This window comes from Cebus imitator, unplaced genomic scaffold (assembly GCF_001604975.1).
Source record: "Cebus imitator isolate Cc_AM_T3 unplaced genomic scaffold, Cebus_imitator-1.0 Scaffold395, whole genome shotgun sequence".
Taxonomy (NCBI): domain Eukaryota; kingdom Metazoa; phylum Chordata; class Mammalia; order Primates; family Cebidae; genus Cebus; species Cebus imitator.
Genome location: NW_016107710.1, coordinates 1,788,069 through 1,802,634, shown reverse-complemented (window position 1 = coordinate 1,802,634; position 14,566 = coordinate 1,788,069). Strand labels below are relative to the sequence as shown.

At 34.4% G+C, this 14,566-nt stretch overlaps 1 pseudogene; it reads left to right on the top strand.

The window, feature by feature from the left end:
• LOC108289204 overlaps positions 1-14,566 on the top strand; it is an 85,246-nt pseudogene that overhangs the window by 5,714 nt on the left and 64,966 nt on the right.

The following is a 14,566-nucleotide window of genomic DNA, read 5'->3' as shown; positions in this document are numbered from 1 at the left end:
GATTTTGAGGAATAAAATTAATTCAGTTTTTCTGTGAGATAAACATTGATATCAAAAGCACATTAATGCAAGGCGAGCATCTGGGACCCTGTGTCAGAAAAAAATAGGGTTTTCTTAAAAATTATAAATGCTTTTCAAAAATTTTACCTTATGGTCAAACTAATTAAAATTAAATAACTTTGTTTATGAAATTTTATTAAAATTAACTTTAACATTAATAATATGACTTACAAAGGTAAACTTTTGTAAATAAAAATTTTTATATAATATTAATTAAAATAATTTTGAAAATTCTATTTACCTTTTAAATAAACTGCAAAATCAAAAGAAGAAGAATGTTACAGACTTAGTTGATATCGGTTTTTTTTTTTTTTTTGTTTTTTTTTTTTTTTTTTTTTTTTTTTTTTTGAGATAGAGTCTCACCCTGCCACCCAGGCTGGAGTGCAATGGCACAGTCTGGGCTCACTGCAACGTCTGCTTTCCAGGTTCCAATGATTCTCCTGCCTCAGCCTCCCGAGTAGCTGGGATTATAGGCACCAGCCACCATGCCAAGCTAATTTTTGTATCTTTAGTAGAGATAGAGTTTCACCATGTTGGCCAGGCTGGTCTCGAACTCTTGACCTTCTGATCTGCCCACCTCAACCTCCCAAAGTGCTGGGATTACATGTGTGAGCCACCATGCCTAGACCAAGCTGTCTTTACTAAGTCATATTGTTTGAGAAACTGTATTTTATCAGACAGAAAGATTTTCATTAAAAAAAAAATTTATCTTTTTGATCAAATGAAAGACTATTTCATAGTGATCTGTGATCCTATTTTGTGATATCAAGTGTGATATTTGAAAAACATTGACAAACTTTCCAAAAGCAAACTTTCAAGTTCTAATTTTAGTATTTTTTCCTCAACCTAAATTTTTTTGGATGTTGGGTCCCCTGAAGTCCAAGAGAGACATATTAGGCTTATTTAATATAAAAAAATTGTCAAACATAACATGTTAAAATTTATTTGTTATATTTACATAAATGTTAATATATATTCCAAAATTATATGAGATTTCTAAAATTCTAACCTGTCTCATATATACTGGCAGTAATGATTATAATTTTATTAAATAACTATATGCCTAAGAATAGCCAAATTTCCTTGTCAGCTGTTTCTTTAACTATGGCTGTGCTAAGATTTTTGTCAGTGAAGATCTGTTTACTTTTATAACAAGACACAGATAGAGGAACTGTTTATTTTCCAGGACTTTGGCTGAAATGGCATATTTTCAGGTATGAGAATACTGCTTTCAAAAATTAAGATTTATTTTATAGAGCCAATGAAAATGCCTAAGGAGGAACAGCCTTGTATCTTGTCTATGCAGTTTGTTTGTGGAGATCCTGGCCTGTGATAAGTAGACATTATCACTTTCCGACAGGCTTAGGAGCCTCAAGTTTTTTCAAGGCCTCAAGAAAAAAGAAGTTCACGTAATTCAGGCAGATAATCTATAGGTGCTGATGGATCCTTGGCTGGGCTCTAGAGGCCTTTAGAAGTCAAGTCTGAAATTCCTTGTGAGACATTTCATCAAAGCCAATTTAGAAGAGCCTGCATGGACAATGGTGCCTGCTATACTTTGTGTAAGCAATTCGGCCTGGTTTAGTGAGACTGAAGCCTGTTTTACACTTAGGTTAGTCCTGCTACAATTTGTCCTTGAGAAAAACAGGGAACTAGAAAAAAATTGTGTTTCAGAAAAGAAACTATGATATTAAATTAATCTGTAATTCTTGGGTGATCAAGTGGTCATTCATGGTATGGAGTTGCCCAAAACACGCCTCCGTGGCATAAAAAAGCCGAAAAAAAAAAAAATAATAATGACCAGATTCCCATGACTGAGTAATCAGTAATTAGAAAGTGGAAGGACTGAAACCAGCCGAGTTGTCTCATATACCTAATGTTCACAGTTTCTTCTAAAGAAATATAGAAATTAACTCTGTCAGTCTTAAAATTTGAGAAAGTTTCCTTTGCATTATCTGAATTCCTACCTCAGGAAGCCAACCATCAGACCTTGCAGGCAGTATCAAGGAACTGAAACTTACCAGATCGCTGCTTCTTGACAATGAGATGCCAAACCTCTTGCCCATGATGATTGCCTGACCAACTACCTGCTTCCTATTCACCAATTCCTCTCCTTACCCCTCTCTACTTATTGTTATCCTACACATGGTAACATTTCTTTCATGCTGAATAAAGCCCTAATTTTAGTGGATTGAGGGATGAATTTGATGCTAATCTCTCATCTCACTGTTACACACAGATTAAGTATTCTTCCCTGATGATACTCGTTGTTACAGTGCATGACTTTCTGTGCAGCAAGCAACAGGATGTTGGCCAAACTCCTGGTTTATCAGTAACAGTTTGCATGGTCTGGAAGGAGGAAGAACTGGGAGATAGTGTTTAGTGGGTACAGAATTTCACCTGCAGAAGATGAAACAGTTCTGAAGATGTTGGTAATGGTTGCATACCTGTGAATAATATACTTAATGTCACTGAATTATACAATTGCAAATGGTTAAAATGGTTAATTTATGTTATATTCAGCCACATATACACAATGACTTTGCTTTGCTCTGCAATTAGGTTGCAAACTCCTTTGGACATTCAACAGTCATACATTATCTGGCCCCTGCCTACTTTTCTAAGCTAACTTCACAATTCTTTCTTTCTTTTTTTATTTGATTCTCTTTGTTTTTCGTTCTGTGGGATTTCTTTGTGTCATGGCCTTGAAACTGCAATTTGTTATTCTCTCAACCCCATTTTCCTGGGTATTCTTTTAGTTGATGAATTATCAACTTTTTAGCCTCAGCTACAATATCATTTAAACAGGTAAACCATGCTGATTAACAATCTCTCACATTTTCATACACAGACCATTCTGCCACCTGTCTTTGTCACACATGCACAAACACCCACACACACCCCAGTATATGTGTTCACTGCAGTATATATCCCAGTATATATCCACTAGTGTTTATCACATTACAAACCAGTATTCACTTATTTGCCTTTTTCTGATTTTTTTCTTTCTTTATTTGAATATAGTAGCATTGAGCCCTGAAACATTGTTTCTCTCATTTAATGCAATATACTTACACTTGAAACTAGGCTGTCACCTAAATATATTTCAAAAAATGTATGTTAAGTTACTAACATAATTTGCTACAGGTTTTTATTATATGTCATATTCACATCAGTTTGTTTAGCAGTCTTTACCATGTTCATTTATCTGTTCTTCAGACAGAAAGATAATTAACTCATTTTTTAAATGGAACAAATTTGGCAATTCTGATATCAGAATTATGATCACAACTAATGTGCCTCAGGGATCATGCGCATTTTGTAAATCTATGCTTATATAGATGAAGACAACAGTAAGGATTGAACAGTGGAGAATTAAAGAGTAAATAATTTCTGTGAAGGTATTCCTTGCTATTACAAGTACTCTGCTCACCAAATAAAATAGGTCTATATATATATATATATATATATATACACACATATACGTGTGTGTGGCAAAAATGGCAGTGGAAAAATAAATACATTTCAAAATGTTTTCAAGCATGTCAACAAAATTTATTTTAAATACATAATATACAGAAAATACATTAAAACATGATTTTTTTAAATACATGGCATTTGCCAAACTTTTTATCAATGTTACCAACATAATAACTACTAAGATATCAAATATAAAAATAAAAATGATTACAGCAACTTATTTACAAAAACAGCACTTGGATATTGTCAAGTATATTGTCATTTTTTAAAAATATTGTTATATGACAGCTATCTTATGAGTGAATTTTTAATGAATCAATTAGTAAATGATGTTAAATTATTTGAGAAGTGGGCCATTTCTTCATCTTAGAAAGTTCTCCATCATTTTTCTGTAATACATCTCAACTCATTTTTGTTTTAAAAATATTTCAAAAGGAATGCAATTTTGCCTGTTCGTTAAATTACTGAAGTTTATGAAGCTGCTTCTAACTGCTTGTGATTAATCAGCTTCCATTAAATGCTAAAAATGTAATTTTAACACTATGTCTTTTCCTTTATAGTTATTCAGAATTATAATGTCACTTTAAGAAAATGTCGTCTGGTTTTGCTTCTTGCAGGGAAAAAAACTTCATAATTCCTTCTTATTGATCTATGTAAGTTTTATAAAGCAGCTGTCTATCACGTCTGGCAGATCAGATAAAGGCTTAAATATCTTTTCTGCTGATATATTAAAGACTCAAAGAGTGATGAAGATTCATTGAGATTCTAATGAATACAGCGATTTTTTAAAAGAATAATGCAAACTCATAACTAATAAGAATTGTGAGCATTTATGTCTTGAATTTTAAAAAGTATAATATTTTAAAAATGGATAGCATAGTAAAAGAATAGTTTCTATCTTTAGTGCATCACTCAGTAAACATGAAGATATGTTAAAAAATAAGAATATGAAATGAAGATTTCACAATAAATATTACATTTAGAAATCTATATATATTCACATATATATACACATTACCTTAAAATCACATTATCAGATGTCACAGCTGGTATTTTATAATTTAGAAATGTAGGTTGTTGACCATCAATCCGATGGCTCAAACTCACACAAAGCAAATAATTCTGGTTTGCAAAGCGACATTAAGGAACGTTTTGGGGAGAGCAGTTGGCTTCTATGTGGTATAAGGTTTTTGCCATCCAGGTTGTCTCAAGGCTATTGAAATTGCATTCATGAAGTCACTAAGAGTTTGGAGTACATGCTTTGCCTTTGGAGAATATCACAGAATGTCCTCTCTAAGGTAATAGTTGCTTTGAGTTCAATCTGCCCTGTCGAGGGTTCGGGGACATAGTTGACCCATAAGGGATAGAGAGTCAGCTCAGGGCCATTTGAAAGTGAGTCTAAGAGAACCACAGGGAAAGGCAAGATACTTCAATAGTGGGAGTCTGTAAGTAGGGGATTACGGTAATGCCAGGAATGGGTGAAACATTCATTGATCACATCACAGGAATTGTGATGGGGAAGAGACAGCATAAAAATCTCTGAAGAGTATCTCGAAAAGTTCATGAAAGTGTCAGCTTTGTACAGGTGCCATTAGAGAGACTATAGAGCATCTAGCTTACATCACCATCTATCACATACCGAGAAAGAATATTCCTGCTCCCCTATTCAGCTCTTCTTCCAGCATTAACACTAGTTGTGTAGCAAAATAATACATGTTAAGTGTATTAAGTGTTATCTACTCAAGTTAAGTGGCAAGCCCTATTCTTGATTTAGGAATGAAAAGTTTCCAGTCAAAAGTGTTAATTCATATTTCAATCCCCAATTAAAAAATAATACTCTTTCTCTCTGGATTGTCAGGCCACTGATATAGAATGACAGACAAAATTGTCACCTGTTGCCTCTCTACAGCTTCTAGCTGCAGTTTTATCTACCTTCTGAGCAAGGCTGTAGCTAAGGGTGAATCCCAGAGAATTCTACAGCTAAGCATCTTTGGCAGCTGATAGTCTGAAAACTGAGGAGTTGAATGTGCAGATCGTGAATAAGGGATTTGGGGAGGACATAAAAAAGCCCACTATACAAGTCATTCTAAAACTTAAGCTTGCATTAGAATCCCCTTACGGGTGATTGACAACAAGGATTGCAGGACCCCAGAGAATGTAATTTAGTAAACCTAAGCTGGGGCAAGTAAATTTGCAATTCCAAGTAATGCAGATGCAATTCCAAGTAATGCAGTCTGGGTACTACATTACAGCTGCTATGCACAGGGAGTCACAGATAAGAAATTCACTCAAATTTTCACAAGAAATGAGTTATATAGACAAGAATCAAATGAAGCTTTCTAACCCAATCCCACACTTAATGCTCTATACCTAATTACTTGCCAATAATGTCACTTAAGTATATAGTAGATTATAAATAAAGTAGATATTGGATTAAAAATTGTTATATGCTGAAGGTTTTAATTATACATATATTTATATAAAAATTTCATCATAAATTAAATTTTGATAAGCCTTTTGCACATAATATAAAATTTTCTGACAAAAACTGTACAAATGTGTAGTTCTAGGAGTAATTTTGTTATTACATCTTACATCGGATAAACATTTTGAAGAAAAATGTAAATAATCTTTTCAAATCTACGTAATAAACTGTATAGTTGACCATCAACTTTGGAAGTTGTTTTATTATGGTTTATTCACTAGCATTTTAATGCTTTTTCCATATATCAGTGTGTGTGTGTGCGTGTGTGTGTGTGTGCGTGTTGTGTGTGCGTGTGTGTGTGTGCGTGTGTGTGTGCGTGTGTGTGTGCGTGTGTGTGTGTGTGCGTGTGTGTGTGTGTGTGTGTGTGTTTGTATTTGATATATACAATTTCTTCATTTTAACTCACAAGACTTTGTATTCTGGAAATTGATTTCTTTTATGAAGAGTGATAAACCCACACACATTAGTCTTATATGTTTATCTGCAATAGGGTATATAAAGACAGAAGTATTCATTAATTCAGGATAACTCAGTTGAAAATGTGAAGGGTACAAAAGCAAAATTTTTAGAAGTTAGATCTAGAAAAGAAGTATGTGCCTTGCCAAATCACATTGAACAAATTAACTTTTTACCTTTTCTTGCTGAGAATTTTGACTTGATGGAGAGAATATAAATATAGTATTCCATGATTAGAATAGAAATATTTGAAAAAATTCACATACAGTGTGGAAACTTGATCCTTCAGGTGCTAAGCAACAATCATTTATTAACCCATGAATAATGGTCTTTCTAAGTTTTGTAATTGCTTTCATTTTATTTACTAGTCTATTTATGAGTTTTATTTCATTAAATATAATGCATCAAATATGAATTTGACAAGAACCATTAAATTTTGGGGAGTGTTTTATCATCAATAGCCAGAAAACCTGGAAAAATGAAACACTTAATAAGAGGAAATAGGGCAGGTTTGCTCATCTGCCTACCAAACTGCCTACAGATAACACCAAATTTCAGGAGTTGTATTAGTTCATTTTTATGCTGCTTATAAAGATATACCTGAGACTGAGTAATTTACAAATAAAGAGAGGTTTAACGGACTCACAGTTTCATGTGGCTGGGGAGGTCTCTAAATCCGGCAAAAGAATAAAGGCATGTCTTACATAGTGGCAGGCAAGAGAGAATTAGATCCAGGTGAAAAGGGAAATGCTTTATAAAACCGTCAGATCTTGTGAGACTTGTTCACTACCACAAGAACAGTTTGGAGGCAACTATCCCCATAAATCAATTACCTCTCACCGGGTCCTTCTCACAACACATGGGATTTATGGGCCCTATAATTCAAGATGAGATTTGGGTGGGGACACAGCCAAACCATTTCAGCAGTTAAGCATAGTTAAACTATAGGAAAAAAAATTATCCTAATATATAATAACAGCATTAAGCTTGGGTAACAAATGCCAAACTCAGGTGGTGACCCTATGACAATTAGGTGACAAATTCTTCCAGGATCTGAACAGTAGGTAGACATATTTGCTCAGGGTACTCAAAGCTCCTGCCAGAAAAAAATAAAGTTATTTAAAATAACATATTTTTGATGATTCGTTTTTTTAGTTTTATGATATAATAAATATATCATAAATATATAATAATTCAGATCCAAATTAATGCAAGCCCTCACTGTCATCTCACTTTTATTTTAGAATATTAGATACTAAAATACAATAGAGTCAGAGATTCAAAGTTCTGAGCTAATTATAAGTCTAAAAACATTATTTCAAGTCAGAACAACTTTTAAATATGAAGATGAGAAAGAGGAAGGTATTCCCTGCCACCCAGGAACTGGTGTAACACTTAGAACTAGGCTTTGGTTATATTAGAAGCTACGCTGCAACTCATATCTAGGCCTTATTATGTCCTTGGAACGTAATTTAACATAGCCATATTACCTAACCAAAGCCTACACATGTACCTTATATATACACTTTAGAAGATAAGCATGCTGGTTCAAGTTAGAAATAGTAGCTTTCTCAATAATTTCTCTAGTTTTAGCTGAACTGATCATGCACTTAGCAAAATATAAATATAGTTTCCTTAATTTTGCTATATAGAAAGTAGAAATCAAATGATTATGATTTAAAAAATCAAAGAAATGGAAACAAGGAAAGCTTTATAGAAGGTAGGGCCCATAATAAGCAAGATAAAAATTATCATAGCATTTTCATTCTCCTTGGAGGCATGGATACACAATTCTTCTTTTATAAGATTCAACATAGTACTTACTGAGTTAGTGTAGAGGGATTTATATTATATATATATTATATATATATATATATCATATAAATATATATATGGTATATACATCATATATATCATATAAATATATATATGATATATACATCATATATATCATATAATATATATATGATATATACATCATATATATCATATAATATATATATGATATATATATATATATCATATACTATATATATGGAGAGAGAGGATGAAAGATTCAATTGAATTGACATAAAGGGGCAAACTCTCTCATATATAGCATTTTGTCAAATAAACAGAAATATTATTTAATTTTAAATAAAAATATTCATGATTCTAAATAGCCCATTTTAGACCTTTTGAGCCATTCTTGGCAAATATTTACGTGCAAATTTCCATACATAGAGGTAAACTTCAAAGTAAAATGTTATTGTATTTGTTGATAACTTTATTTATGGGAAAATTTATAAAGAAATGATATTGACAGTTTTTACAAGTAGCGCCTCTAGAGCAAATGTGCTGTCTGCTATTGAATGACCGTTTTGTCCATACGCAAACCCTGAGTGCAGTTTCTGATTCCGCGAAAACTAAGTAGGTTTCTCAGAAATAAGAAAAATGCCCTATACAGGGTTTCTTTTTGGAATTCTTTCTTTTATTCTGAGTCTCCCATTAGATGGACTGCGATTCACATCATTTGTTGCTTGTTAAGGGGCATATTGTGTCAATACCTGTGTAGCAGAATCGTTATGCATCTTTCTTTTCCAACTTTCAGAGTTCTTTTGTATTCCTTTGCTGGCAGCCCCTTCCTGAACCTCAAAGACAGTAACCACGGGTCAAATCTTTCTCACATCACATCACCTTTACAGACTCTCTTCTGATTCCTTCTACTTGTAAACCTTCTGATTTTTTGGCCCAAAAATCAGAATGTTATCTCTTTGTCTTCAGCCAGCTGTTAGAAACCTTGATTCTGTCTAAAATCTTAATTCCCCTTTGCCATGAAAGCTAACATATTCACATTTTGAAACTAGGACATGGACATCTTTGGGACGGGAAGCATTATTCTACCTACTAAAACAGGAATTACTGATGATCCAGATTCCAATATGCTTTTCCTTAGTGCTGAGTTTTTGCCAGCCTGATTAAGTGTATTACAAATTAGTGACTTTTTACATGCCTGAGAAGATCTCTTGAGGGTTTTAACTACTCTGCTACCTCTCTATATTTCCTGCTCTCAAGACGTGTGCTGGAACCACAGTAGTTTCACTGTCTCTACTTGGCTGTTTGACTCACTGAAATGGAAGCCAACTGCATATCCTCATTGTGATTCACAGAATAATGGACAAAATAATGGGCCTCAAAAATGTCCACATCCTAATCCTCAGGAATCTGTGAGTCTGTTGCCTTCAGTGAAAAATGAGCTATGGAGATATGATTAAACATATTGAGATGGAAATATTATACTGGATTACCCAGGTGGGCCCAGTGCAATCCTAAGGGTCCTTATAAGGCAGAGGCTGGAGCGTCAGAGTCAGAGAGGATATGTGGCAATGAAAGCAGAGGTGACAGATGATCGCTAGAGATGATTGATAGGTTAGATAGATAGATAGATACATAATAGATGATAGATTAGATAGATAAATAAATAGAAAGATAGATAAAGATGATAGGATAGGTAGATGATAGAGATGATAGATCATCATTTAGATATGAATGATAGGACTCACGCTCTCTCTATATATATATATTCATGTATATGCATATGTATTTTTCATGCATATACATTTTTTTTTTTCATGAAAATGCTATGCTGCTGTTTTGAATATGGAGTAAAAGGAGAGAAGCCAAGGAAAGCAGATGGCCTCTAGATGTGCAAGGCCAGGAAATGGATTCTGTCCTAGAGCCTCCAAAAGTAATACAGTTTTGCCAACACAGTTTAGACTTCCAACTTCCAGAACTGTAAGATAATAATTTTGTGCTATGATAACCCACTTAATCTGCAGTAGTTTCTTATAGCCACAATAGGAAACAAATGCATCCACCCACTATATTTTAGGGTTTCCGTGGATGGCAAATGATCTAAGTGAAAATGAAGCCTGGAGCTAGGAGGGCCACTGCCTGGCATGACTAGCTCTACATTGTTTTTCCAGGGTTTCTAAATGTCATTGTCCTTGAGTCAGTGTCCCAAGAATCAAAAATTCTAATTTAGTATGAATTTTAGTAAACTTTTACCCACATTCAAGTACAAATTTAATAAATGTATCCTGAATCTTAGATACTTTCAATTTTACCAAAAACTTGTTTTGGAAGACACCAGAATTCAGCTCGAGTCATAGTAGCCTTGTTGGTTTTGAGTCCAAATGGCCTCAGAGGTTATTGTCTTTACACTGTCCATTTGGCAGTTTAGTTTCTGGGAATTAGGTGCCTGCCATTGCTGCAACATTTTCTAAAATAAGCAGAGGCATTTGCCCTGGCTAAAATAGAAATTTCTCTTTTTCTTGGGAGAAGTATGCATGAAAACAAAATAAAAACCAAACAAATGAACAAACCTTTCATCTCTCACTTACAGCAGTCTACCACTTTTATTTTACATAAAACCTACTTCCTCAGATCTTCTCCCTGAGATGCTAACACCTCAACAGTCCTCCCCAAGACTTACTGTGTCTGGGACTAAATGGAATCCCTCTCCTGAACATTTTCAGGGCACTTATTTCTGTTGTGTTTTGTTTGAGGCTGTTCAAGTCTCATAAAGACATTTAAAATTCTCTCTTTTGCTATCTTTTCTCATTATTCTTAGTCCCAGTAGGGATTATAATATAATGCCACAGCATAACTGGCTAGATTTATAAGCTCTTACCTTTATTTTTATTGAAAATCCACCGAGTGTTTGAAAATCATTGTGAAATTACCTTTCCAAAGCGGGATCTTCACCATCCATTGGAATTCAGCAATAAGCAGTGCTTTGGAATTCCACACTCATCTCAGCAAACCATTTCCAACAGCTTCATAACCATCTGTCAAAATGAGCTCACTGCAATTCCAGGAGTTTTGAGTGGTCGATTATGCAGATACTCCTTGGCCTGAAACCTTAGCAAGCCCAGATGTAGTTTCTACATTAAATGGGTACAAATCAGAGTTTACAAACTGTGGAATGTGAAATGGATTGCTTATTTTTTTTTTAATTTTTAAAACTTCTCTTACTCAATTTTATCTTGGATCTAAAGCAAACACTTTTGCAAGTTGATGGCAAATTCAAACAGTCTTTCTAGTGGCTGCCTCTGCCTGGATTGAGTCTTGGTTAATAAACTGAAATGGAACATGAATCCTTCTCCAAAAAGAGTTCTTCATGTCTCTAAAAGTTGGGTTTTCATATCAAAATAAAATCGTTTAACAAAATCTTGATATATGAAATCTGTAATATTTCTCAACATTCCCTATTAAAACTTTCGTCCTTAATTGGTTGTTTCTGGTAAGGAAACAGCTTACACATAAACCTAGCATTATGTTCCTTGAACACTTTGGCACTTAAAATTTTGCTTAAAGTTATCTGTTTTGGATGACAAAGTTAATTTTATACATTAATAAGATTAAGACTTGTTACTATTTAATTTATATACTATATCAACAAAATATTCTCCTTCTGCTCTTCATGTTTTATTTCATTTATGTTGTTTGTGACAGAATACCAGAAACTGGGTAATATATAAAGCAAATTAATATATTTCCTTCAGTTATGAAGGCTGAGAAGTCAGTCCAAGGTTCAGGGGCCTCATGGAGTGAGAAGCTACTTGGTGGTGGGGGATTGGCAGAGTCCCAAGTCAGTGCAGGGCACCATGTGACAGCACAGCTGAGCAAGCTGACTCAGGTTTCTCTTCCTCTTTCTGTAAAGCCACTAGTCCCGTTCCTGTGATGCCCCATTAATCAAGGATTCCATTACTCTAACAACTCAGAAATTTATTAATCTGTTCATGAGGGCAGAGCCTTCATGACTCAATCAGCTCTTATAAACCCCATCTCTCATTAATGCTATATTGGGGATCAAATTGCAATCAGCTTCAGAAGAGACAAATATCCAAACCACAGCACCTTCTAGGGATCAAATAAACTGAAAAATTATGGCATGTAATACACACCTTGCTTCATTTTTATCTTTTTTCCCACTAGAAAATGTCTCCCAGGCTTCGCCTTTCTGCTTCCACTTGTGATGTGAATGAATGTCTTTCAGGCTGATGATCTAAATCAAAAATCATGTTGACTTTAAAATATATGTAAAAGCCTGTAGTTCTCACTCTGCCTTTTCTCTCTTCCTTTTCAGTGATTCTACTTCCCAAAATAAAATTTTGCCTTAGGCTCTGCTTTGCAGGAACCAAGGCCAAGATGCAGGGTTTTGAAGTTAATTTCCCGATGTGTTACATTTTACAAAAAAGAAAAAAATTACCATCCAATGGCATGTAACAATGTCCAAATTTAACTACCTTATTAGTCCTTACTTTGAGAATTATAAGACCAAAGACCTTAATGTGTTTCCACCCCACTTCCCCACCTGAAAAGAAATCTCCCTGCTATTATTGAATGTCACCAGTGGGGGGATGTGTGAGGATGTGTTTGGTCTGCTGCTACTCCAGTGTGGCAGGTGCTGGGCTTTTCTCTTAGTGTCATTTTCCTGGGCCTTTGATTGACACTATTAATATATCAGATACAGCTTCTCTGATCCATTTATGTGAAAAAAAAAAAAAACACCCTTCAGAAGGTTCTCTCTAGTTTCTCTCTCTACCACTGTTTTAAATTTTTGTGTATGAGATATCCGACATATTCTGTGTGGATAGAACGTCTAAATAATACGTCTTTAACAAGATTAAAGAACATTTCTGCCTTGCGTTTACAAATGAAATCTAGTCCAGATTGGGAGGACAGATTCAAGACAGCTTGAAGACAGCTTCAAGTCCCCCGAAGCCAGAGTCCTTCTGTTTCCATGCTCTTCTACCCTCATTCTCACCATTAATGCGTCATCTCAGAGCTAAAGCTGGCTGCGTGAGTTTCACCCATCAGAAACCATTCCAACCAGCAGAAAAGGGGAAGGCCTGAAGAAGGGAAGAATAATTTTAATTTTTCTATAGTAAATATTAACTTGTCTTCTACTATCTATGTGACTTTCGTGGATACTGTATTTTCTGAAAAGCCTATTGTCTACCTTTGGGGTTCTGGTCTGAAAGGAGAAGAATGACAGCATGACACTCACATCAGAACCTAAGTTTTCTGTTTCCCCTCTCATTCTCTCCTTGGTCAGAATTTTTTTCCCCATATCTTGTCTGTTATAGAAAAAGGGCAGCAGAAGAAGGGTGGAAGCTTAGAGAGGTGTTGAAAAAAGAAAAATAAAAAACTACATACATATGTACATATAAAAAAAACTACATATATATGTACACATAAAATAATTGTATCAATATCTTACCTTTTCCCAAAATCTGTGGTTCCAGTGTAGGATCAATTAATTTTTCTAAGGAATAATTGCCATGTGTGTGTGTATATATATATATATATATGTGTGTGTGTGTGTGGTGTGTCTGTATATATAATATATATATGAATAATCCTATATATATATATAATTCAGCAATTGCTATATATATATGAGTAATCATATCTATATGAATACTCATATATATAGACATATATGTGTGTGTGTGTGTGTGTGTGTGTGTGTATATATATATATACAATTCAGCAATTATTCCTTTGGACAATTAATTGATCCTACACTGGAATCACAGATTTTGGGAAAAGGTAAGATATTAAAACAATTATTTTATGACTAGCTTGTGCCATTGACATGCTTAGACTCGATATGTATAGAACGTTCAGACAAAGATGCTGTAGCTATGTTAAGATGAGGCAAATAGGCATGTCAATGTTAATGGACTTATTTGCTACCTTATATATATATGTATATGTATGTGATATTGTGCCAGAATTGCTAACCTTTGCTTACCGGTAATAACTAAAATAAGCAGCCCGGGATAACTAAGATCTGTGTGTAAACAAATGCTTATCTTGACTTCTGTAAACCACTGAAGTAACAAACAGAATGACAAAAGTCCCCTGGCCCTTGGAATGTCCGTAGACTCCCGCCCTCGTCTCCACCCAGGAGGTGAATTACAGAATCCCCTGGCCCTTGGAATGTCTGAAACCTTTTCATCCCCATCCCCACTCCTCACCCCCACTCCCAAGGTGGTTTTTCGGGTATAAAAAGTCTTGGCATCCTCCTTTTGATGC